We start from the raw sequence: 13,717 nt of genomic DNA, 5'->3' as shown, positions 1-13,717 counted from the left end.
TATTATCTGAATCTCTGCTATTTAGACGTGAGTAGACAAAATAGCATGTGAAAAAAAACACATTATCACTATCAAATAATTTCATTTTCAGGGGTAATTTTTTCTTTGTACTGATGTAAAGGAAATTAGAAACAATATATAAACCTAAAAATCAGGAATTTTAGTTATAGTTCTGACTTTAACTGTACCACTTGAACATTTTTTTTCCTTAAAGAGATAGACAAGAACCACTAGACTAGGTATCAACAAACTTCTGTAAAAGTCCAGCTAGTAAACGTTTTTGGCTTTATGAGCCAGATGGTCTCTGTCACAACTACTCTACCATTGTGGAGTGAAAACAATTATAGACAATATGTAAACAAATGAGTTTGGCCATTTTCCAATTAAAATTTATTCATCGACACTGAAAAGTGGATTTCTTATAATTTACACAGTATTATTCTCTTTTAATGTTTTTCAACTATTCAAAAATGTCAAAACAATTTTTAGCTTACAGGTCTGACAAAAACAGAAATAAGGAGCAATAAAAGTATGAAATATTCTATGGAAAGTGCATAGTTTTGAGTAGTTAGAAATTAGCATTGGCAAGTAAGGAAAAGTGGTAAGTAAAAAACCTTTATTCTAAATAGAATATTTACTTGGTTGCCGTAAATATATTCTACTCTGGAAATAGAAGACTAAGGACAAGAAAGGAAAGAGGCAAACCTACTCCGAAGAGGAGCTATAATGCCCACCCAGTGAAACTTACTTTCTCCCTAAGTCGTTCTGCTATTCACTAGCTTTGTGACCATAGGCAATTTCCTTTTGCTTTTTGCATTAATTAGCTCAACCATAATAATAACTTATAATGATGTTGTGAGGTTTAAATGAATTAATACATGCAAACAACATAAAACTGTGTCTTTCAGTAAATATTATGATTATTGCTGATTTGGGTAATGTCATTGTGGTCTTTTTAGATACGATACTGTCCATCTCCTTTAAAGATAATTGAACTGAGATTTAGGGAGGCAGAGTGTCTTGTCTACAGTGAGACTGACTAGATGGCAATTTGTTGGAGACAGGAATAGAATTATCACTGATTCTCAGGCCTGGCACGGTGGCTCAAGCCTGTAATCCCAGCACTTTGGGAGGCTGAGACGGGCAGATCACAAGGTCAGGAGATCGAGACCATCCTGGCTAACACGGTGAAACCCCGTCTCTACTAAAAAATACAAAAAACTAGCCGGGCGAGGTGGCGGACGCCTGTAGTCCCAGCTACTCTGGAGGCTGAGGCAGGAGAATGGCGTGAACCCAGGTAGGCGGAGCTTGCAGTGAGCTGAGATCCGGCCACTGCACTCCAGCCTGGGCAACAGAGCGGGACCCCGTCTCAAAAAAAAAAAAAAAAAAAAGAATTATCACTGATTCTCTGTAAACTTCATTTTCTTTATTCATAATAGTAAGGATGTAAAGACCACATACGTTCTGCTTCCTTCTCATACTGACATATTTTGATATGTGCATTTTTAAAAATCACATAAAAATAAAATGGAAATGGGTACAGATAAATGTAACATTATAATTACCATTAGAACTCAAGTAAAAGGATTACTTTAAAAGGAATTGGCCAAAACAATGGATTTAGTATGCTTCTGTTATTTCTAAGAAAGGAACTAAATGAATAAATCCTTTTTATTGCCCTGGCTTGCTTTGTTATATGCAAGATTGACTAATGGATATTGTTTCTGACTTCTACAGTTTTTCAAGCACTTTTCAAACACTTTGAAATGCTTTTGTTTTCCTTAAAACTCTCTTCTTTGCCATAATAGAACTAAAATAATAGATCTAGGACACAGCCTATAATTTTGAAACTTTTGCCATGATTGGAGAAAAAACAAGAAAAGCACATGTGTACTTACAGTGTTAAGCATGCATGACTGAAGAGGTCAAATTTCATGATGCTAGAAAAAGAATATAGAAATCAATAAGTCCATCTTCAGAGAGATTCATTTCAGTGTAACATTTTAAAAGACTCAAATTGATGGAATTATAGTGTGTTTGGATTATTAAAGCAGAATGTTAGTTCTAAAACATTCAAATATCCCCGAAAGCAAATGGAATACACTTGAATAAACAAAAGACAAAGACATGATTAGAATAGTGTAGATTTATCTTTTTAAATTTAATACTATTAACAGTGTTTGCTCAAAGTATTTTTATACTTCTTAGCATACATAAAGCAAATGAAATATAAACTTTTAGTCATATATTAACATTTCATTTTATTTAAAATGAATATTTATTGAGACTTGAAAACAAATTCTCCCATTCACAGAGCATGTTTCCTGCTTTGTGAAGTGATCATGTACGGACACATTGGATTATTTAGTTTGCATTCACTTTCTTCTCAGCCTAACTCAGTATCTTTAATTTTGCTTTTGCTTTTTATTATAGTTGGGGGGATAATTAATTACTGCAGTCAGTTGTCATTTATGCCCTTAGCTGAAGCCAAACCAAGTTAGCAGATTTGATACCTCTGACTTTAGAGGGCAAAGAGCCCAGTGGGAGTGATTATGAGAAACTAGTATGAATCAAGAGAGCCTCCATTCTGTACAAAGAAGTACTTTATAATAATCAATACCTTCAGTAAATTCTGTTTGCTATTTTCACTGTGAGACACCTATTTCTCTTTTTGAACAGGATTTTTCTGTCTTCTTTAAGGAGCTGAGAAGTTATTAGCAATAGCATCTTCCTTGGTGATGGAGATTTTGCCATATTTTCTTTATGAAACTCAAAACTTTTAACGCAATTACTGCCAATACTCTCAGCACAACACTGAATTATTGCAGTTTCTTTATCCTTGGTAGTGCACTTCTCAGTGTTGTTTACCTTAATGAATACTCTCTATCCTTCCTTATTTATTTATTTGCTTATATATATTCTAAATTGAGTCTTGTTTTCACGCAGTGATACACATATGTGGTTAAGAATGTGTTTTCTTACCACTAACACATTTGAAAAACTGTTTAGAAATTGGTGTTTGCTTTCATTCTCTAGATTAATTCTTCCACTTTCCTGTATTAACAGCTTCCTTTGCTATTTTTATTACTCTTCTTCCATATTATGCCACTCTGAGTTGCTAACCTAGTAAAATAGCAGTCTTGTGCCTTAACAATGTCTACTAATTCTTCTGACGAAGATAAGTTGTTTTGTATATTCTGTAGCCTTTTACATGCCTCTAGTGAATATGCTAGTATTTTATTTTATTGTCATTTTAATTATTAGGTAACTATGTAGATGGTCAAAATAAAAGATGCATTATCAAGCATCAGAAAATGTATTGACTGAAATTCTGAGTAGACAAATAGAAGAGATACATTAGTACAAAGTTGTAATTTTCATTAGAATTACGTTAATAACAATGACAAAGTATAGCTATTGTCAAAATTAACATTGTTGAATATTATAATTCTAAGTTAAATGGATAGCATAAACATCTCCTGAAAAAAAAATTAAAAAAAAATTCTACCTAAGAACACATTTGAATTTTTTTTTTTTTTTTTTTTTTTTGCTATTGGAATCATTCTGTTTTAAACTTAAAACTAAAAATAATAGTTTTGCATTCCAGTTATTGTTTTAGGAAGGGTTCTTTTAAAAAAAATCTTTAAATATTAATTTTAAGAGGATTCTTTTATTCATTAGAAACTAACTGAGCTTGAATTCCATGTGTATTTAGATATAAGAAAGACTAGTTTAGATGTAAAATTCAGAAATAGCCAAATTTATGTACTTTTCATATGATGTATGTTCAATTAAAAGGTCACCAGAAACTTACTGGTAACGTGCATTTAAATTTTAGCCCTTAGGTAATTGATCTATACAGGAATTGGGAGTACTAGTCAGCCAAATTTGGGGTGGGAAGTTTGAAATAAAGAAATATAGAATATTCTTATTCATCCAGTAAATATTAGTTGACTGAGTAGAAGTACTGTATGTAGTAAAAATTCTTATGAAGCTTTTTTTTTTTTTTTTTTACCTGAACCAAGATATATTCTCACAATGCAAACCTCTGATACTCACCTCAAAGCAATTTGATTATTCACTGGAACAGTTCGGTTTCACAAGCTTTCAAAATCTGCCCATGGTTAATGAAAACCATTTAAATTGAATGTTACATGCAAGCTGATCAAACTGCACAGACTACATGAAGTTGCTCTCCATTGGTTTTAACATGCTTCAGTGATGCTTATAAATCTTATTTCCAAATGCAGAGCTAGAAAAGGAAATAGTTATTGGCTTGGGGTTCTTAATTCTGCTTAAATAAATGTTTCAACCTTCATGGTTTCCCAATTAATATATAGCAACACAAATGCAAACTATTGTGACTGAAGAGTTGCTTAAGTGTAAATTGTAAATTCCTACTCTTTTACTGGTTTCTTTGTTGTTATTGTTTGTGTGTGTGTTGCAACTTCATTGTAATCTAAGCATAGAATTCAGCTAGAAGTAGAATAAGCATCTGTGTAGAAGTAAATTATGTGTTGGTGTAGTGAGACTTCGGTAAGTGTCACCCTTGGAATTGTTAATTGAATTTGGGATAAAAATAGATGAAAAGAATCTTTGTTAATTAGATGTTGGCACTATCTGGAAGTTGTTAAATAAGTAGAGACAAATATTAATTTAAAAACATGAGAATGAAAATCCCTGTAGAAATACCATGAAAGATTTTATATAGATGTAGTTCATTTTAAAAAGTAGATAAATTTTTTTCAGGATAAGTTTAAGTGCCTATGCTATATAAGAGTTATAAATAAAAATAATCAGTAAGGTAAAAACCATGACTTTTTTATTTTGAGGAATAAATGAAGACACATTTTAAATGTTTTTGAAGACATCTTCTAAATTGTTTGCCAATGCAGGGCAGGAAAATCCCCCTGCAATCAGATCACAGACTTGTAGTCCTGACCTTGATAAATGTTTAAATTGTGTATGCAATGAATCATTTCATTGATTACCAAAAGGCATTACAGCATAATATTTTAAAAACGTTTTGAAGGAATCAGACCTGACTCAGAAATCTCTCTGTTGTGTCTTTTTCTGTATGACTTTAAGTATATTACATATTTCCTCTATGTTAGTTGCCTCATTTGTAAAATAAAAATAAAAATACCAAATTTACAAAGTTACTGGAAAGACTAAATGAGGTAATGTATGTAAATTGCTTTATATCATATGGGGCATGTAATAAATATTCAAGACATAGCTATTATTATAGGTAGAAGTTCTTAATTAGAAATTTAATTTCTCAACTCCCATTTCTTCATGTATATTAATATTTCAGAAAGATAAAGAAAGGAAAATGAAGTGAAAACTAAATCAATTTGCATTGATTTTCCTTTTTTATTGGAGAATTCTATTGGCAGAAATTAGTGTCTTAGATACCCTTAGAATTCCATTTTTCTGTCCACAAACACCGATTCATTCTAAATCTAAAGGAAATAACACAATGTGCTTCAATGCAGTGAATCGTATTACCTAAGCTGCAATATACTTGCAAATACATTTTAATATTATATTTTAAGACACAACGAAATTGCCTATTACTTTGAATTTACAAAACATCTCTTGATGACTTTCATTAAACTGCCCTACCATAATCCTACTGCTACCCTCCTTTACGGTTGCTTATGCCTTCTACTTTATCTGCCTCCTCGCTCTAGAGCAGTGACTTTCCTACAAAGCCATTGCAGTATTTCCCATTCTTTTATTTCCCCAGTGAACTCTTCCCAGAATCCTTTTTAACCTTGAAGCCTATAATATGAACATTTGGAAGGCCTTCAAGTTCATATAGTCCTCTATGTGGATAACTAATTTTCTTCTCCGTGTATACATCCTGTGTACCTTTCTGCCAATTTTTCCAACTCCTCATAGGCTTTTTGTTTCATTCATGTAGCTTGTCATCATTTGACATTCTACAGATATTTCTAGAGTGCCTCCTGTTTGTCAGCCAGCATCCTAAGAACTGGGAATATGTAATGAATCGGAAACAGTTTCTAGTCTCAAGGCACAGTGTCAAAATGGTTGGTGAGAAAATTAACATCCAGTTGTGATACAGTAATCACTTGCATGACATGAGTTACTGGAGAATACTGAGGAATTCTGTAACTCCTTGGGAAGATATTGTCCCCAAATTCATCTGGAAGATGTAAAAGACTCAGTGACTAAGAGGCAGTTAAAGAGGAGGAAAGGTAACCCAGGTGAATATAAAATCTCACAGCCAAGATGGCACTTTTTATATGTGTGATGCAATCCTTTCAGTAAACTAGAGCATGCGATATGAATAGAAAGATAAAATTGAAGAGGCAAGTGGAAGACAATTCATTATTGTTATTGTCATTAATAGTGGTTAATGTACATCCAATTTGACTAAGTATTTTACAAACAAATACAATGTAAAGTAGATGTTATTTGCCCTCCATTTGATATAAGAGGAACCTGAACTTGAGGTTAAATAGCTTGTACAAGATCTTACAACCAGCAACAATTACATGGGCCAGGACTCGTCCTCATCCTTTCAAGCATATTTAAGGAATGTTTTACTTCCAAGAATCACCTCTCAAACTACTTGTACCTGATTACTATTAGGTTGGTGCAAAAGCAACTGTGGTTGTTGCCATTAAGTATAATAGTCTCAGCGTCTGATTCCAAGAAATCTCCAAGAAAACCTGGAAAGAAAAGTTAATATAGATGCAAAGTTTATTAAAAGAAGCAAATTTATATAATGTGCTTAGCACAGTTTCTGGCACATTATAAGAGCTCAATAAATAATTGTTATTTTTGTTATTGTAGTTTTACTGCTTCCTTTTTTTTTTTTTTTTTTTTTTGCCTATTTAACTGGAAGTAACCTCCGCAAGAGAAGGAAACTGTGTGCATTTTCCCTAATATTTTGTGATACTTAGAACAGTGATCAAATGAATATTTGTTGAATAAATGTATTAATATTTCTTAAACCTTCAAGAAATCCTAAAATTTTGGAATATAAAGATATTTAATAGTCTTTGTTATTTTCTAACAAATCACATTTTCTTCATGCTAACATATTTCCTTAAGTTTTCAGGGCATCAACTTGCACTGATTTTTTACCTCTCTTTTAGGGAGGACATTTTACATCATTTAAAGAACTTCTTGAAATATTGTAATAAATCTCAATATTTGTTTTTTAATAATTATTTACATTTTCTAGAATGTTCTTCTCCCAGATATCCACATTGCTTGTTCCCTCTTGTCCTCAAGTCCATACTCAGAAATCACCTAATTTGTAATTAAATTATACCTCACAGCATCCTTCACTTGGTTTGATTTTCCCTTTTCTGTTATCAGTATTTAAAAATATGCTCTGCTTATTTTTGTTTATAATTTATTTTCCCCAATGAGAGTACAATTTCCATTAGGAAGGATTTCTGCCTTTTTCCCCCGAATATATTTTCCTAATGCTTGGTATATCGTCAGTACTGAATGAATACTTTTAAAATAAATGAATCTTTCCAAGATATCAAAGAAAAACAGTTGTTCACAGGCAAGGAGCTAGAAGAGGGTCTGTTGCAAAACGTGGTAGTGTTCAAGCTGGTAGAAAAAAAAAAATGAGGGCTAAGGAATTTTGCAGACTGGAGGCCCAGCCACCAAGACTACGGTTGTTTATTGTGTGGGGTCAGAGCCAAAATCAACCTGACAGAGGCGAGGATATGAATGAAACCTAGAAGACTGGCTTGAAAACTGTTAGGAAGTCAGGGACCCTGAACAGAGGGACTGGATGAAGCCACGGCAGAAGAACATAAATTGTGAAGATTTCATGGATATTTATTAGTTCCCCAAATTAATACTTTCATAATTTCTTACAGCTGTCTTTACTGCAATCTCTGAACATAAATTGTGAAGATTTCATAGACACTTATCACTTCCCCAGTCAATACCCTTGTGATTTCCTATGCCTGTCTTTATTTTAATCTCTTAATCCCGTCATCTTCTTCGTAAACTGAGGAGGATAAATGTCGCCTCAGGACCCTGTGATGATTGCATCAACTGCACAAATTGTTTGTAGAGCATGTGTGTTTGAACAATATGAAATCTAGGCATCTTGAAAAAAGAACAGGATAACAGCAATGTTCAGGGAACACCAGAGATAAGACTTCTGGCCGCCGGTTAGCCAGACAGAACAGAGCCATATTTCTCCTCTTTCAAAAGCAAATAGGAGAAATATCGCTGAATTCTTTTTCTCAGCAAGGAACATCCCGGAGAAAGAGAATGCGCCCTGAGGGTAGGTTTATAGACGGGCCCCTTAAGGCCAGCCATCTTTTATGGTCGAAGGCGAAGGGATGAAATAAGCCTTGGTCTCCTGTAGCGCTCTCAGGCTTATTAGGATAAGGAAAATTCCTGTCTAATAAATTTTGGTCAGACAGGTTGTCTGCTCTCAAATCCTGTTTCCTGATAAGATGTTATCAATGACAATGCGTGCCCGAAACTTCATTAACAATTTTAATTTCGCCTCATCCTGTGGTCCTGTGATCTCGCCCTGCCTCCACTGGCTTTGTGATATTTTATTACCTTGTGAAGTGTATGATCTCTGTGACCCACACCCTATTCGTGCACTCCCTCCCCTTTTTGAAAATCACTAATAAAAACTTGCTGGTTTTAAGGCTCGGGGAACATCACGTATCCTGCCGACATGTGATGTCTCCCCTGGACACCCAGCTTTACATTTCTCTCTCTTGTGCTCTTTCCCTTTATTTCTCAAACCAGTCGAGACACTTAAGAAATAGAAAAGAACCCACGTAACCATCCTGAGCGGGTTCTCCCAATAGAAAATATGACGTGTTTGAGAGTGCCTAGAAGGAATGGGTCAGGCTGTTATAAGCTTATGAGCAACCAGAAAACACAAATAAGGATCAAGACAAAGCAATAAACCAGAGAGAAAAAGCACGCAGATGCCCGAGATTTAGTTGAAGCACTTTAACTTTGCTAATCCCATCATTCCTCCAGCTTTTTCCAGGTACTTTTTGCCACAGGAATATTAAACAACTTACAGTGCTAGGAACACAAAGTAGTAGAAACACAAAATGCCTGTGATCTTCTATACACCTAAAAAATCTTCTGCCATGTCTGTCTGGTAAATTCTTAGTCATTCTCTAAAATCCTCACTTAGATGTTGCATGCTCTGTATTGTCTTCCATATTTCCTGATGTATTTGCAAGTCACTTTTAGTTGCAAGTGACAGAAAACCATTCCAAATGAGTTTGGGCACAAAAGAGGAAATGTGGGGCTTGGCTCATATTACTAAAATGCCAAGGGTAGGAATGATTTAAGGATGCCTAGAATCAGGACCAGATGCAATTTATTAGGGCCTCATCTCTTCCATGTGTTTTCTGCATGTGTAGGAATTAATGAAAAAGAGTACCCCATTCATATTCTACCAGTTTACCTTCCTTAGTAGATAGAGAGAATAGTTTCCCATAGCTCAACCAGAAACATGTAAAGTAATAATATTCTGATTTCCCTGGCTTGGATCACGTGCCCACCCATTTTCCATGGGCTCTTGGTTCCTTGATTGACAGTCTGTGGGATTAGAATAAGAAAGTCTCCAATGAAAATATAAGATGTTATTATCAAAAGAAATGTGAAGGGGTACCTAAAAGCAAATGTCAACAGACACTTGATAAATGATGATTGAACAGAAAACACAGTTGTGAAATATTTATCTTGAACAGCATTCCATGAGCCTTCAGTGGGTTGCTAACTCACTGAAAATAAATGCAAAACTTTGCCTCCATATGAATCTGTCCAGGGAGGCGTCCAATCTTAACGATGTACAAAGGATTCCAGAAAGGGTATCAGCCCTTGTAAATAAAATGTTTATGCTTCCTAGCCCAGCCCGCTATTAACTTCTCCTGATTTAGTAGACTGCAAATGTAAAAGCGGAGCCATTTGAGGCAATGTTACAAATTAGGAAGTATAAGGATATGGAGTTAAGTTTTATTTCACTCTTACTTCTTAGTCCATTTGTGCTGCTGTGACAAAATGTCTGAGACTGCATAATTTATAAACAATGGAAATATTTATCACAGTTCTGGAGACAGGAAAGTCTAACATCAAGGCATCAGCAGATTTGGTGTCTGGTAAGGACTGCCTTCTACTTCCATTATGACACCCTGAACAATGTGTCCTCACGTGGCAGAAGATGAATGGCAAAAGGCTTACTTAGCTAGTACCCTTGAGGTCTTTTATATTGGTACTAATTCCGTTTATCATCTCCTAAAGACATCACCTCTCAAAACTATCAGATTGGGCCCTAGGTTTCAATATACAAATGTTGGGGGTTGGAGGAGGGCATATATTCAAACCACAGCAGTTCTCCTCATTAATCTGTCTTTATCTTAATCTGATCATTTGTTAAACATGAATCATACCCCCTTTGTAGATAAAACTAGTTTAGCACAGTGCTTGTACATAGTGGGTTTTTCAGTACAGTTATATAAGAACTGGGTAAACAACAGGACTTGTACATAAGTGGTTCCTCCTACTCAACATGTAATCATATTTGGAGTAGTGTCTTAGTCTGTTTTGTGTTGCTATAACAGAATATCACAGACTGGATGATTTTTAAAGAAAATAAATTTATTTCTGAAAGTTCTAGAGGCTGAGAAGTCCAAGGCATGACACTGGCAACTGGCATGAGCTTCTATGATGCCTTATCCCATAGCAGAAGGATGGAAGGGCATAAAAGCATGTGAGATGATACAGAGAGAGGATGAGGGGCAAACTCCATCCTTTTATCCAGAACCCACACCAGTGATAAATGACTCACTCCAGAGATAACAGCCTTAATCCATTTATGAGGGCAAAGCCCTCAGGCCCTAAAAACTTGTTAAAGGTCTGACCTCTTAATACCATTACAAAGGCAATTATATTTCAACATAAGTTTTGGAGGGAACATTTAAATGATAGCAAGTAGGCCATGTTGTTTAGCAGTGAGGCATCCAGACCTATGTTAGTTTTCTTGTAGGCAAATTGCTTGGGCCCTCCCTCTGACAACATTCCCTCTCAGGGAGAGCCTAGGGAATATTTTGAGACCATCAGCTGCTTTTCATTCTATTTACTGTCCCAAGCTGGTGCCCTAGCCATCTCTTGTGTTCACTTCTCAAACCAGCTAAGAGGATTTCCTAAAGAAGTCTGTGCTACCTTAGGCTCTAGTGATTTATTGGTGAACTCTTCACTCTTTAAAACAGATTGAAGAAAACGCTTAACCCCAAAAAGTGAATTTTTAAAAGAGAACTACTAACTTCCCCCCCTTTCCCCAGTGTCAGAAATAATCACTTATTAACACCCACAATTAAATCAGGTGCTGAAGCTTTGGTTTCATAACTACCCAGGATAATTTGTTATTGGGGAAAATAGCATATTAGAGTGGTAGAGAATATAGAATATGTCACATTCATTCTTCTGTATCAAGAGCCAACGTTTTTGGACTTGATTCATTTTTACAAAACAAAGTTACCATGTTAGTGGTTGAAAAATATGTCTTTTTTGGAACTAATTGTCATGTATACACTGTAGCAAACCTGAAGTTTAGAATTTTAAAAATCATAGTGGCTCAATTATATTTGTACTTTTTTTTGAATGAATTTGATTTCTTGATTATTTTTAATAGGGACATTAATTCGTCTTTTCACTGATTCATTCAATAAACTTTTATAGATGGCCTGCTTTTTTTCAGGCACCAGGACATATTTGAAAGTCATTTGTTTATTAAACAAATGTAAGCTAATCTATAAACTGAGAGTTATATTTGTTCTTGAAATAGTTTTTAAATGTCTCCCTTCACTTCTGAATAGATTAATAATAGAACAAAGCATATAATTTTTAAATGGCCTGGTACTTTGTATTAGCATTTCTGTTAGTCATAGGTGTTGTCTCTAGTGGAATGTCAACAAATGATACTTGAATATTTTAAACTTTATGATTAGTAAAATCTCATAATATATCAATTGTAACATAATATTTATGCCAAAAGCAACATGTTAAGAGTGTAATATAAAAATAATATATCTAGGAGCTTTTTTTTTATTCTTGTCATTCCTTTGATGTAATCTACTTCCACGTTGACTAATGTGAAAAGAATGTTTCTGAAGTTTTGTGTACCCTCCAAATCTTTATCTTTTGTTATTTTTTGAATTAATTAGGTTCAGATCTTTGTTTTCCCATATCCATGTATTATTTAATTCAACAAATTTTTAGTGAATACCCTGCACATAATAACTTGATGTGCTACTTCATATGAAAATGCTGTTTTCAATGAAGCATTCTTTTGAAAATTATTTTCTCAGGAGGTATTATTAAGACTTGTGCTAGCTAAATAAATAAGCAAAATGAGGAAGTGGAGAAATGGAATAATAAACTTTAATGAGTGCTACATGCACAAAAATAAATAGGGATATATTGTAAAAAGTGTTTGATGACAAGACACATTCACTCTGAGGAGTGGTATCTCAGCTGTTTTTAAAGATGGGATTGTGTCCCCTGTGATAGCTGAGGAATAATGTTTTAGACAGGAAGATCATCAAATTCTTCAGTTCTGTGTAGGTAAGAGACAGGTATGTTTGAGGAATGGAAAGGAGGCCAGTGTTGCTGAAGCAAAGGGCTCAAATAGGACAGTATAGACCTTGTTAAGAAGTTTAAATTTTGGCTAAATAAGCTGGGAAAACATTAGTTAAAAAAAAATTAAATTATTTTATTTTATTTTATTTTATTTTATTTTAAGACAGAGTCTTGCTCTGTCGCCCAGGCTGGAGTACAGTGGCACAATCTCCGCTCACTGTGATCTCTACCTCTCAGGTTCAAGGGATTCTCCTGGCTCAGCCTCCTGAGTAGCCAGGATTACAGGTGCCCACCACCACGCCTGGCTAATTTTTGTATTTTTAGTAGAGACCAGTTTCACCAGGTGGCCGGGCTGATCATGAACTCCTGACCTCAAGTGATCTGGCCACCTTGGCCTCCTAAAGTGCTGGGATTACAGGCCTGAGCTGCCGCCCCGGGCCAAACATTAATTTTTTTAGAAAGCTGAAGGGTTACACAATGTAATTTAAGTTTGAAAGATGTACCTGACTGCTTTGTGGATAATAGATTGTAGATGGACAAGAGTAAGAGTGAGGGAGCCAATTATTTGATGATTACAGTTATATGAGAGAGAAGAACATATAACTAGAAAAGGATATACCAAATGCTCAAATACCAGAGATTATATAGCAAGATCAGCTGATGTCATGGACACATGGTGGTAGATAAGGCATTGAAGTAGTGTCAGGTAGCAGGGCAAACACCCAACCCCTTGATACCATGTTTTTTTCAGTTAATGATTATTTGTCTTGTGACATGTTGGTCTTGTAATTTCCAAATGTAAGTTTAATATTATTCAGATCTTATTGTGCATTAAATACTATGTACATTTATTTCTCCCAGAACTAATATTGACTAATATCTGAGTTGATAATACAATAAAATATGCCATGAAATAAATAAGTTACAGCATTAATATAATGTAAAATATTTTCAAAGTGATGTGTATATATACATATATATAGCAAATGTATTTTAAAATGCCATTTTAAAAAGACTGAAGCACTATTTTTCACTCTATATATTACTATGATCATTTTTGCTGTAACTACCCGATAATTTGTTTTTTAATTGA

General features: G+C 34.4%; 1 protein-coding gene across 20 annotated transcripts in view; it reads left to right on the top strand.

Moving 5' to 3' along the window:
* Positions 1-13,717, top strand: part of PPFIA2 (PTPRF interacting protein alpha 2) — a 508,377-nt gene that overhangs the window by 344,372 nt on the left and 150,288 nt on the right. The gene's annotated exons all lie outside the window — the stretch shown is intronic.

This window comes from Chlorocebus sabaeus, chromosome 11 (assembly GCF_047675955.1).
Source record: "Chlorocebus sabaeus isolate Y175 chromosome 11, mChlSab1.0.hap1, whole genome shotgun sequence".
NCBI classification, from domain to species: domain Eukaryota; kingdom Metazoa; phylum Chordata; class Mammalia; order Primates; family Cercopithecidae; genus Chlorocebus; species Chlorocebus sabaeus.
Note: the sequence above shows the minus strand (reverse complement) of the source record. Positions and strands in the feature narration are given on the sequence as shown.